The sequence below is a fragment of the Scyliorhinus canicula genome, chromosome 23 (assembly GCF_902713615.1).
Source record: "Scyliorhinus canicula chromosome 23, sScyCan1.1, whole genome shotgun sequence".
Classification (NCBI taxonomy): domain Eukaryota; kingdom Metazoa; phylum Chordata; class Chondrichthyes; order Carcharhiniformes; family Scyliorhinidae; genus Scyliorhinus; species Scyliorhinus canicula.
In genome coordinates, this window is record NC_052168.1 from 18,892,459 (window position 1) to 18,904,358 (window position 11,900).

The following is an 11,900-nucleotide window of genomic DNA, read 5'->3' on the forward strand; positions in this document are numbered from 1 at the left end:
TTAAACCAAGCTGGTTGCCTCTGATTGGTCAAGTCATTGCCCTGGGTAAATGTTGCTAAGTGTGCTTTACACTTAATTTGCTCTGTTTAATCACCTTGCCCTAGAGTCGCCAGGTATCTTTATGATACCACCACGAGGTTCAAGTTCAAGTGCTGACCAATAACTCAATACACCAGTTAGTAAGGTTCAAATCAAAACACACTTATTATATACACAGTCAATCGCTACTCATGCATAAAATACTATTCACTAGGCTATTTCTAACACTAACAGGCCAATACTTAGCTTTGGAAAGGGGAACCCACTAGGTCAGGGGCACAATTGGCGCCTCGTTCGATCCTGAGTCTGCAGGTATGGACTAATGGTTAGGAGCGCCTATCTCATAGCATGCGTTGACTGGACACTTACTTGTTGGTGCAGCTGCTAGGCAAGTCTCTCCGAGTTGAGAGCTGCCAAGAAGAACGAATTGAACTTGGGGACTCTATTTTATAGTCCCCAGGGGTTTTGTGCCCTTGTGGGCGGACCCCGTACCTGCTTCCAATTGATTGGACTAAGTCCCGATCGCTTGGATTGATTTCTCCAATACTGGAGCTGTTCCCTGATCGCTGGGCGGTTCCTAAGTGTCCGTTGGCCTTCCTTTGTCTTGGCTCCTGCTGGCGCCGAGGAGTCTGGCTTTGCCTCGATTATCTTAACTGTTTCAATTGTTCCTGGGGATCGCTCATTAATATGTAGATGGCCGTCAATTTCAGTGCTGTCTGGGTTCTGCAAGTTCTAATATACAGGAGATTTTGCACCTGCTTGTTTTTCTGTCCTTGGCTGAATTTCCCTGCATTCTTAGCGAATCTCCATTTTAAAGTCGGGAAGTGGCTAACCCAGGTGGATACGGAACGGACCGGAGGCTGGCTGTGGTCTGTTTTGGTCTGCTGAAACAGGTGCAATGTGTGCACGTGTTCTTTCTGTCTGCAAAGTACAGGGCCCCGTGTATTAATATATGGAGTTTCTACATTGCGCAGGTGAGCTACGCTCTGAGCCCAACTGACCATCTTGAGTTGATTGCCGGTGCGATTCTTGGCGCAATCAGAATCCTTTAGCAAATGTTGTCCAGTCGGGGAATCGCATCTAATATTGGACAGCTATGATTTGAGCTTTGCAAAGGCGGGCTGGTTAAGTACAGTTGGTACCTCGCCCAGCGAACATGTTGTCTGATATGAACCACCTGTCTTTGGGACATATGGTCTACACACCTGACATCACACAGCCAATGAAATTCGTATACCACATTTACTCGTGTTGCAGGAAGAGTGGAATAGTTGTGGTAATAATGCTTTAAACATCTTTTATGCTTTAATTATTCTCCCAGGATTTATTTTGGAATTTAGAACAGTACAGCACAGAACAGGCCCTTCGGCCCTCGATGTTGTGCCGAGCAATGATCACCCTACTCAAACTCACGTATCTACCCTATACCCGTAACCCAACAACTCCCCCTTAACCTTACTTTTTAGGACACTAAGGGCAATTTAGCATTGCCAATCCACCTAACCCCGCACATCTTTGGACTGTGGGAGGAAACCGGAGCACCCGGAGGAAACCCACGCACACACGGGGAGGACGTGCAGACTCCGCACAGACAGTGGCCCAGCCGGGAATCGAACCTGGGACCCTGGAGCTGTGAAGCATTTATGCTAACCACTATGCTACCATGCTGCCCCATAGTACAGTGCAGAAGGAGGCCATTGGGTCTCTCGCATCAGTGCTTGCTCCTGAGAGAGTTAATCCAGTCAGTCCCACTCCCTCCCATCACCCCCCAATCTCTGTACATTATTTTTCCCTGAAAATATTTAATTCCCTTTTGAAAGCTCCCATTGAATCTGGATTTACTGCCTGATGAGGCAACACATTCCTAACCACTTAATTGAGCGAAAGGTTCTCACATGTTTTAGCTCCCTGTTTATCGATTGTTCGGCATTCGCAAACCTGTTTTTAAAAAAACAGGTTTGCTCTGGTTGTTCAGCTTCTTAAAGGCTTCCCATGTAGCTGTAGCCCCTAACTCTACTGTGGGGCTTGACCTCGGTTCTGTGGGGGAGGTACAGGAATGCTTCATCAGCCGATGGAGTTGATTGGTTTGGGCTGGATGAGAAGGTGTCTGAGCTGAAGGCAGGAGAATGATTAGTGAGGGTGGAATAGGGAAATGATAGCGATCGCCGACTGCCCATGTGGAGGCCGAGATTCCGTCTTCCTGCCTCAGAAAAACTGATTATTTTTTTTTAACAATAAAACACAGGAAGGAAAGGAATGAGCAGCCAGTTCTGGTCTGTCTTGTACACATATAAAGTTATCCGTTTTAGTCAGGTAAAGCAGAAATTTATTTATTAAATGGGGAGAGATTGGGACGGTGTTGACGTTTAAAGGGAATCTCCGTGTCCTTGTTCTGGAGTCAGTGAAAGCTAACATGCGGGTAACAGCAAACAGTTAGGAAGGCAAACGACCTTTATCGATAGAGGAATTGCGTACAGGAGCAAGGGCGTTTCACTGCAGCTGTACAGGCCTTGGTGAGACCACACCTGGAGCATTGTGTGCAGTTTTGGTCTCCTTAACTAAGAAAGGATATACTTGCCACAGAGGGAGTGAGGCAAAGGTTCACCAGACTAACTCTGGGACGGCGGGATTGTTGTATGAACAGACGGGGCTTGTAGTCTCCAGAGTTCAAGAAAATGAGGCGACCTCCCTGAAGATTCTCCCGGGGCTGGACAGGGTGAATGCAGGAAGGGTGGGTTTTTTCCCCCTGGCTGGTCAGTCTAGAAACAGGGAACAAGGCCTCCGAATCAGGGCCTGGCCATTTAGGGTGGAGCTGGGGAGGAATTTCTTCACTCTCCGGATTGGTGAATCTTTGGAATTCTCAGTGAATATGTTCCAGACACAGGTTGGTAGACTTCTAGTCACTAACGATGTCTCGGGATGGGGGGGTAGGGCAGGTGGTTGAGGTTAAAGATCAGCCATGGATCTAGATGAAAGGCGGAGCAGGCTCGAAGGGCCGAATGGCCTGCTCTTACTTCCTACCTCCTATACTGCACCCCGCGTGGCGCTGAATTGACGGGGCCCTGAGAGCAGTGTTTGTTTTGAAAGATGGTCCAAAGATCCAAAGATGTGCGGGTTAGGTGGATTGGCCATGTTAAATTGCCCGTAGTGTAAGGTTAATGGGGGGATTGTTGGGTTACGGGTATACGGGTTACGTGGGTTTAAGTAGGGTGATCATTGCTCGGCAGAACATCGAGGGCCGAAGGGCCTGTTCTGTGCTGTACTGTTCTATGTTCTATGGCAGCGGCAACTGAGGGTTATTGCCAAGAAAAACTGGAGCAAGAGTGAAGCTCACAAGGAGAGAGCGGGGAGGGTGGAGCATGGGAATGTTGGACCGGTTGAAAATGTGGCACAGGGCAGCACGGTGGCGCAGTGGTTAGCGTTCCCGTCTCTGGGTCACTGTCCGTGTGGAGTTTGCACATTCTCCCCGTGTCTGCGTGGGTTTCACCCCCACAACCCAAAGATGTGCAGGCTAGGTGGATTGGCCACGTTAAATTGCCCCTTAATTGGGGGGAAAAAAATTGGGTACTCTAAATTTATAATTTAAACAAAAGAAAATGTGGCACGGACTTCGGCGGAATGGATGGGAATACACAGTAACCCCTCCCAAAGCAAGCAGGGGCTCAGTATAATCTCCTCACCTGGACATTCCTACAGCGACGAAGCACCATGTGATGGTCAGTAGATGGGTCAGCGGGTCAGAAATCTGAGTGGTGTTGGAATTGAAGGCTTTGCAGCAAAGTTGGGTTAAAGACAGAAAAGTCTCTTCCTTGGGAAATATCTCCCAGTGATTTTTCCAGTCTGATATCATGATTTGAGTTGTTTCGTAGCCAACCACCCCGCCAGGGAAAAAAACCCCACTTTCCAGCACAAAAGCAGGCCCTTCAGCCCATCACAGCTGTGCTGTCGCTTTGCTACCCCTCCTCCTCCTTCAGGTGCCTTAAGAGTGTGTTTGTCACCATGGACTTCCATTGTGATTGGTCCATGATGACGCTTGGCCAAGTACTGCAGTGGGTTTCACGCTGCCTTCTGCGGTCTGGCTGATCAGGAAACTCTCCTGTGCTTACTGCCTACCGTCGGGTGTATTGGAGGATTTACAACCCGAAAATGGACCTGTTTGGCCAGATTCTTGGCACACCTTCCATGGCAGTCGCGTCCTGAAGTGGGACTTGAACCTGGAGCTTCTGCCCCAGAGGTATGGACGCTAACCCACTCCGCCACAAGGACCTTCAGAGAATCATAGAATTTACAGTGCAGAAGGAGGCCATTCGGCCCATTGAGTCTGCATCGGCCCTTGGAAAGAGCACCCCACTTAAGACCCACAACTTCACCCTATTGCTGTAACCCAGTAACCCCACCTAACCTTTTTGGACACTTAAGGGGCAATTTTTCATGGCCAAACCACTAAACCTGTAAATCTTTGGACTGTGGGAGGAAACCGGAGCACCCGGAGGAAACCCACGCAGACACGGGGAGAACGTGCAGACTCCGCACAGACAGTGACCCAGCGGGAATCAAACCTGGGACCCTGGCGCTGTGAAGCCACAGTGCTAACCACTGCTGCCCTTCGTTTCGGCTCTTTGCTGCAACAATTCAAAACTAACCCCACTGACCCCTCCCTGTGCATTTCTTGTGCCCCGAATTTTCATCCGGGTGCTGCTTAATGAACAATGGTGAAATGGGGATTGAACCAGATTTTCTTTTGTGGGGGGGGGGGGGGGTAGGGACTGTGCTGACTCCACAGATAAACATGAGAAGCTCAATGACTTTTTTTTTAATGGACACCATTTCACAATTTGAGCGTCACTACCAAGGTTAGTATTTGGTACCCATTGCACATCACCCAGACGTTTGATATGGTGACTGCCTTGGGAGATTCAGCCAGCTGACGATCAGTCATGTTGCTGAGGATTGAAGCCATAGCTAGGCCCGGCCTGGCTAAAGACAGGTTGTCTTCCCTCAAGGGATTTATTGAGCCTATTGAATTGGACAACATTCTGGTAATTTCAGAGGCACTTTTACCTTTCCTGTGTTTTTTTTTCCATTTCCAGATTTTAAAAATTCGACCCAACTCCTTAACCTATCCGGGTGGGATTCGGCCTAGCATCCTTGGGATTTACGAGCCAGCCCTTTGGCTGCATTCTCGTATCTGAGTCTGAAGGTTGTAGCTGCAACACCCACTTTAGCACAAAATCCAAACTGTGGCAAACTCACTGCGGTACTGAGGGGGTGCCGCATTGTCCGAGGGTCAGTACTGAGGGGGTGCCGCATTGTTGAAGGGTCAGTACTGAGGGAGTGCCGCACTGTCCAAGGGTCAGTACTGAGGGAGTGCCGCACTGTCCAAGGGTCAGTACTGAGGGAGTGCCGCACTGTTGAAGGGTCAGTACTGAGGGAGTGCCGCATTGTTGAAGGGTCAGTATCGAGGGAGTACCGCGTTGTTGAAGGGTCAATACCGAGGGAGAGCCGCATTGTTGAATGGTCAGTACCGAGGGAGTGCCGCATTGTTGAAGGGTCAATACCGAGGAAGTGCTGCACTGTCAGAGGGTCAGTACCGAGGAAGTGCAGCACTGTCCGAGGGTCAGTACCGAGGAAGTGCAGCACTGTCCGAGGGTCAGTACTGAGGGAGTGCCGTACTGTCGAAGGGTCAGTACTGAGGGGAGTGCCGCACTGTCAGAGGGTCTGTACGGAGGGTGTGCTGCACTGTCAGAGGGTCAGTACTGAGGGAGTGCTGCACTGTCAGAGGGTCAGTACTGAGGGGAGTGCCGCACTGTCAGAGGGTCAGTACTGAGGGAGTGCCGCACTGTCAGAGGGTCAGTACTGAGGGGATGCTGTGTCATCCGGTGTGGGCGGGGGGGGGGGATAGTCTTTCAGATTGAACTTTAGAACATAGAACAGTACAGCACAGAACAGGCCCTTCGGCCCTCAATGTTGTGCCGAGCCATGATCACCCTACTCAAACCCACGTATCCACCCTATACCCGTAACCCAACAACCCCCCCCTTAACCTTACTTTTATTAGAACACTACGGGCAATTTAGCATGGCCAATCCACCTAACCCTCACATCTTTGGACTGTGGGAGGAAACCGGAGCACCCAGAGGAAACCCACGCACACACGGGGAGGACGTGCAGACTCCACACAGACAGTGACCCAGCCGGGAATCGAACCTGGGACCCTGGAGCTGTGAAGCATTTATGCTAACCACCATGCTACCGTCCTGCCCAGAGTTGGACTGAGTTTTGTCTTTGTGGTCACTAAAACAATCCCACAGTAATATTTCAAGAGCCGGGTGAGTCGTCCCTCATGGCCCCTCTCTCTCTCCTCTCTCTCTCTCTCTCGTAGATTATCTGGTGGATGTGATATTACTGTGTAGTGGCTGCACGTTTCCCTCAAACTGCAGTGACTGCGTTTCAAAGTGAATTTCATTGACTGTGAAGTGTTCGAGACGCCCTGGGGTGTTGAACCTGCTGTTCCAGTTCCGAGCTTTGTCCTCTCAGTGACATAACCACTCGGCCTCAGTACCATCCTGCAGCGTAACCAAAGGGTCCCGCGGGCCTTCCACCAGATTAAACCTGGGTGAGTCAGAGGAGAGGAGCCAGTGCCCTTGCCCTGCAGCAGGCCCCTGCTCCGACCACAAGCACTGCACCATGAACAGTTCCCCCTTTGTGTTATAAAATGGTTCTGGAGGCACTGGCAAAGGAGCACAAAGTACTCCCAGGCGTGTGAACAGAACGGGACCCTCCGCTCGAGAATCTGCTCTCCATTCCTCCCCATGTCTCCTTTTTCTTTAAGCTGCTGATTGAATGCTCCTTCTTTGACTCAGCGTTTGATCACAGACACATGGGGAACCCCACCACCTGGAGGTTCCCCTCCAAGTTACTCACCAACCTGACTTGGAAATATATCGACCCGTTCCTCCACTGTCGCTGGGGTCAAAATCCTGGAACTCCCTCCCTAGCAGCACAGTGGGTGTACGTACACCCCATGGACTGCAGCGGTTCAAGAAGACGGCCCACCGCCACTTTCTGGCGGGGCAATTAGGGATGGGCAATAAATGCTGGGCGAGCCAGTGACGGCCGCATTCCTTCATTGAATAAATAAAACAAAAACGTGGAGCTAATTAAACCTCGCACGGCTCATTTTGTTAGCTCTCCTGCGAGGCGCCTCTGGTTGTTTTGCTGTGTCGAAGGTGGCAGAGTGGTTAGCACTGCTACCTCACAACACCAGGCAGCCGGGTTCGATTCTCGGCTGGGTCACTGTCTGTTGTTCTCCCCGTGTCTCCGTGGGTTTCCTCCGGGTGCTCCGGTTTCCTCCCACAGTCCAAAGATGTACAGGTTAGGTGGGATGACAGAGAGAGGGCGTGGGCCTAGGTAGGGTGCTCATTCGGAGATTCGGTGCAGACCCGATGGGCCGAATGGCCTCCTGCTGCACTGCAGGGATTCTATGGGAGGTGCTGTTCCAAATGCAAGTTGTCGTGGGAACCTGCTCCACCTCTGTCAATCGTGTGCACGGGGCTTCTGTCTAAACCCATCTCCCCTTTATCGTTCCTCCCCACACAGCTGCAGGAGATTTCCAGGTGTGCAGACGAGTGCTCCTAAGGAGAGGCCCGCGGAGTCGTGTCGCAGCCGGTGACATTCCTGTCCGTCGGAGATCCAGCCGGAGCGCGATGGCCGTGTCGGAGTGAGCTTGAGGGTACCCGAGCGAGGAACGGAGTTGAATGGTGAGTGTTGCATTGTGGGACACCGAGTCAGCGTTCTTTGAGATGCGAGTGATAATGTGACAACTTAGTGCAGGGGTGGGAATTCGATGCAGAGGAGGCGGGGGGGGGGGGGGGGGGGGTGTTCTGTTGTAAATATTTTGTTTCAGCTGCCGGCAAGTGTTCAACGACATTAATTAAGTGAGCAAGTAGGTGTTTGAGTTTTAACGTTTTTTCAGTACTGGTGGAGATTATAAGTGAATGTTGCATTAAATTTATAGTTTAGCTAGTTCAACGACTCAGCACTGAACGGTTATCTGTAGTTTTCTATTTCTAAATTTGAAAACCAGTTAGTTAAATAAAACACAGTTCTCAAATGAGTTTGACCCTCTGCTAATCTAACTGTAGTAACTCAGTCTAACTGTAGCAGCTTGCTCGAAGCCACGTGCTGGGGTGTGATGCTGCTGATCAATCCTGTCTAACTCTCTAGATGTCTGTCTGTGGGAAGAGGCAGGGTGTGAGTGCCTCATCCCTTTTATAGTGTTTCTGACATGCCCCCTTGTGGTGATGCCACTTGAGTGTCCTGGCTGCCCATTGGTTGTGTCCTATTCTGAGTGTTCATTGGTTGCATGTTTGCATATCATGACAGTTCCCAGATGTCCTGGGATGAGGGTCTACGTTCTCTGGAATTTAGAACGTGGAGAGGTGATCTTATTGAAACATCCAGGATTCTGAAGAGGATTGGTGAATATTAAGAGATTGTTTTCCCCCTGGCTGGGGAGTCGGTGGGCGGGAGGGGGGAGGGGCAGGTTCGAGGGGGTCAGCCATTTTCGAACTGAGCAGTGGGGAAATTTCTTCCCTTAAAGGGTTGTTAATCTTTGGAATTCTCTATCCCAGAGAGTTGTGGATGTTCCATCATTGAATGGATTTGGGATCGACCGAGTTTGTGGTCTTGGAATCCAGGGCTTTGGGAATCGTGTGGGGCAATAGAATTGAGGCTAAAGAAAAATCAGCTGCAATGGTACAGAGTGATGAGGTAGACCCAACGGGGCCAAATGGCCTCTTTCCACCCCCGTCCCTATTTCAAAGAACAAAGAAAAGTACAGCACAGGAACAGGCCCTTCGGCCCTCCAAGCCCGTGGTCCTACAACTCTGTGGCCTCTGTAATCTGTTCTGTGGGAAAGTGCCCCTCCCCCTCCAAGGCCCCGGACTGTCCTTGGGAGGACTCGCGACTTTGAACTCCACATCGGCCTGGTTACCCGGTCAGACCTGCTCGTCAAGTTCTCGGCAAGTTTAGCAGAATAAAACCAAACCTTTTCGAAGCGATTTAGCAAGGCGGAGGTGGGAGGGGTGTGGGCAGAGAAAACATTGAATCAAGGTCATCGCCCAACCTCGAAAGGAGAGAGTAACCTCTGTAGATCCTCATTGAGAAGGAGCCAATGGATTGTGAAAAGAAATTGCTAGGAATGTGGAAATGATCAGGAGAGATTGGAGAAGCTGGATCAGCCCCCCCCCCCCCCTCCGCAAGATTAGGGAAGTTTAAGGGGAGATACAAACCTAGGCAACAGGTGTAAAACATTAAGCTGCCGTAGTCCCAGGTGACCATAGGCTGCTTTCCCCTTTGAGGGGGAGAGCTGACTGGCGGTGGTTTGACCTGAGGGTCACCCACACCTCAGACGAGGGGTGAGGTTGCGAAGGCGGGGCCTTCATGAATAACCTCAGCCGGAACGGGAATTGAACTCGCGCTGTCGGCCTCGCTCTGCTTCAGGAACCAGCCGTCTAGCCCACTGTGCTAAACCGGCAGAAGAAGCCACTCATGGCTGATGTTTCGAGTTTCACATTTCCACCGACCCCAATAACCATTGATTCCCTTGGCCAGCAAGAATTTATCTTCCCTGCCGTTCAGACATTCCGTCTTCCACCATCATCTGGGCCAAAGGGCCTCCTCGGTTCACACACAGCCCCTGACGAGGATCTGAAGGTTGTTCCTGAAATACTCGTGGACAATCTTTCAACAGCCGATGGATAAGGAAGGGGCGGCACTGGTTATCCAGGAGAGAAACCGGGAAGTGCTTTCTCACAAAGACTAGCGGAAATCTGAAATTCACAGAAATATCCCCCCCCCCCCCCCCCCCCCCCCCCAACCTCCGAGACCAAGAGCACACGGGAGCAATCGTGCACCGGTTTCAGTGAATCAATCTATTCTGTTTCTAAATTTAGAGCAGCCAATTCATTTTTTCCCAATTAAGGGGCAATTTAGCATGGCCTATCCACCTACGCTGCACATCTTTGGGTTGTAGGGCCGAAACCCACGCAGACACGGGGAGAGCGTGCAGACTCCGCACAGACAAGGCCGGGATCTAACCCAGATCCCTGGTGCTGTGAGGCAACAGTGCTAACCACTGTGTTGCCGTGCCGTGTATGTGCGTGTTGTTTAACCAGTCTTCGGGGGGGGGGGGGTGTGTTACTGTGTTCGCTTTCCAATCCTCTCACTCAATGAAGGTAAGAGCCGGCAGCAGCTCATCCATTCTAGGGGTTTAAACTTTTGACTGACTACAGGGGGGGATATTCAGGAACCGCAGTCGTTGAATCTGACCTTTTGCCGACCTGCATCCATTGGGGCCATTGCAAGGACAGAACGGATTGGGAACAGGGTTCAACCTTACGGCCTTCCAGTCGCCTCATAAAGCCATGACTGCTCCTCAAATCCGACTCTACTATCCCACCCATCCCCCCCCAATAACACTTGATTCCTCCTGTGTCTAAACCGTGAGCGTAACCAACAGCAGGAGCCTCCTCAGCTCTCTCGGGTCGAGAATTCCAAAGATTCACAACCATACAACCATAGAACATAGAACAGTACAGCACAGAACAGGCCCTTCCCCTCGTGAAGAAATTTCTCCTCATCCCCAGTCCTAAATAATCCCAAGACCCTCTCTCACTCTTCTGAACTGCAGGGAACGTAGGCCCGATTCACTCAGCCTCTCATCGTAGGCCCTGTCGCCCCAGGCTCCAATCTCGTGAAACTTCATTGCACCCCGCCAAAGGCAGTTATCACATCTCTTCAGTATGGAGACCGCAAACTCTCTGAAGTATCGTTAATGTTGCCTGACCTAGGCCCGGGAATAGCAGCAAACCGTCCTTCTCTTGCCCTCCAAGCTTGGTGCAGGCCTTCCTAATTGCTTCCTCAACAAAAACACCCAAATCCCTGACATCCAACATTTTCATCAGTTTTTAAAAACCAAACGCGTTCTTCCCACCAAAGTGAATGACCGTCACGTTGCCCGCATTACTGTTCCGTGCCTCCCCCTCACTGAACCTGTCTACGGTGCTCATTGGGGGTGGGGTTCAAGTCGCAATCGGAACAGGCACGATGTTGGTGAATGGCGGGGTAGGCTCGAGGGGCCCAGTGGCCGCCTCCTCTTAAATTGAGTGTTTGCAAATTCCTTGTGTCCTCCTCGCAACTTGCATTCCCCACCGAGCTTTTGTCATCAGCAAACGTGGATACATTCCACTTGATCCCCTCATTTTAAACCGTTAATGTAGATTGTAAGTGGCTGAGGCCCCGACACTCCTCCTTGCCCAAACCGCAAATGACCTATTTATTCCTACTCTCAGCTCCTGGTCCTTTGGCATTCCTTATCCCTGTGGATAGATTGAACCATATACGATCCGATCCTGAGCAACAAACGGTTATGAGGCACCTTGGCGAATGCCTTTAGTAAATCCAAATATATAAAGTCAAATGCTTCCCTTTTGTTATTCACTCTGTTAGTTTCCTCCATCTTAAACTCTTAATAGATTGTCAAACAAGGTTTCCATTCCATAAAACAGAGCTGACTTTGTCTCATCTTGCTAGAATTCTCTACGTGCGATTTGAGGGAGGGAGCGAGGGGGGGGGGCATGGGGAGGGAGCGAGGGGGGGCATGGGGAGGGAGCGAGGGGGGGCATGGGGAGGGAGCGAGGGGGGGCATGGGGAGGGAGCGAGGGGGGGGCATGGGGAGGGAGCGGGGGGGGCAGAGGGAGCGAGGGGGGGGCAGAGGGAGCGAGGGGGGGCAGAGGGAGCGAGGGGGGGCAGAGGGAGCGAGGGGGGGCAGAGGGAGCGAGGGGGGGCAGAGGGAGCGA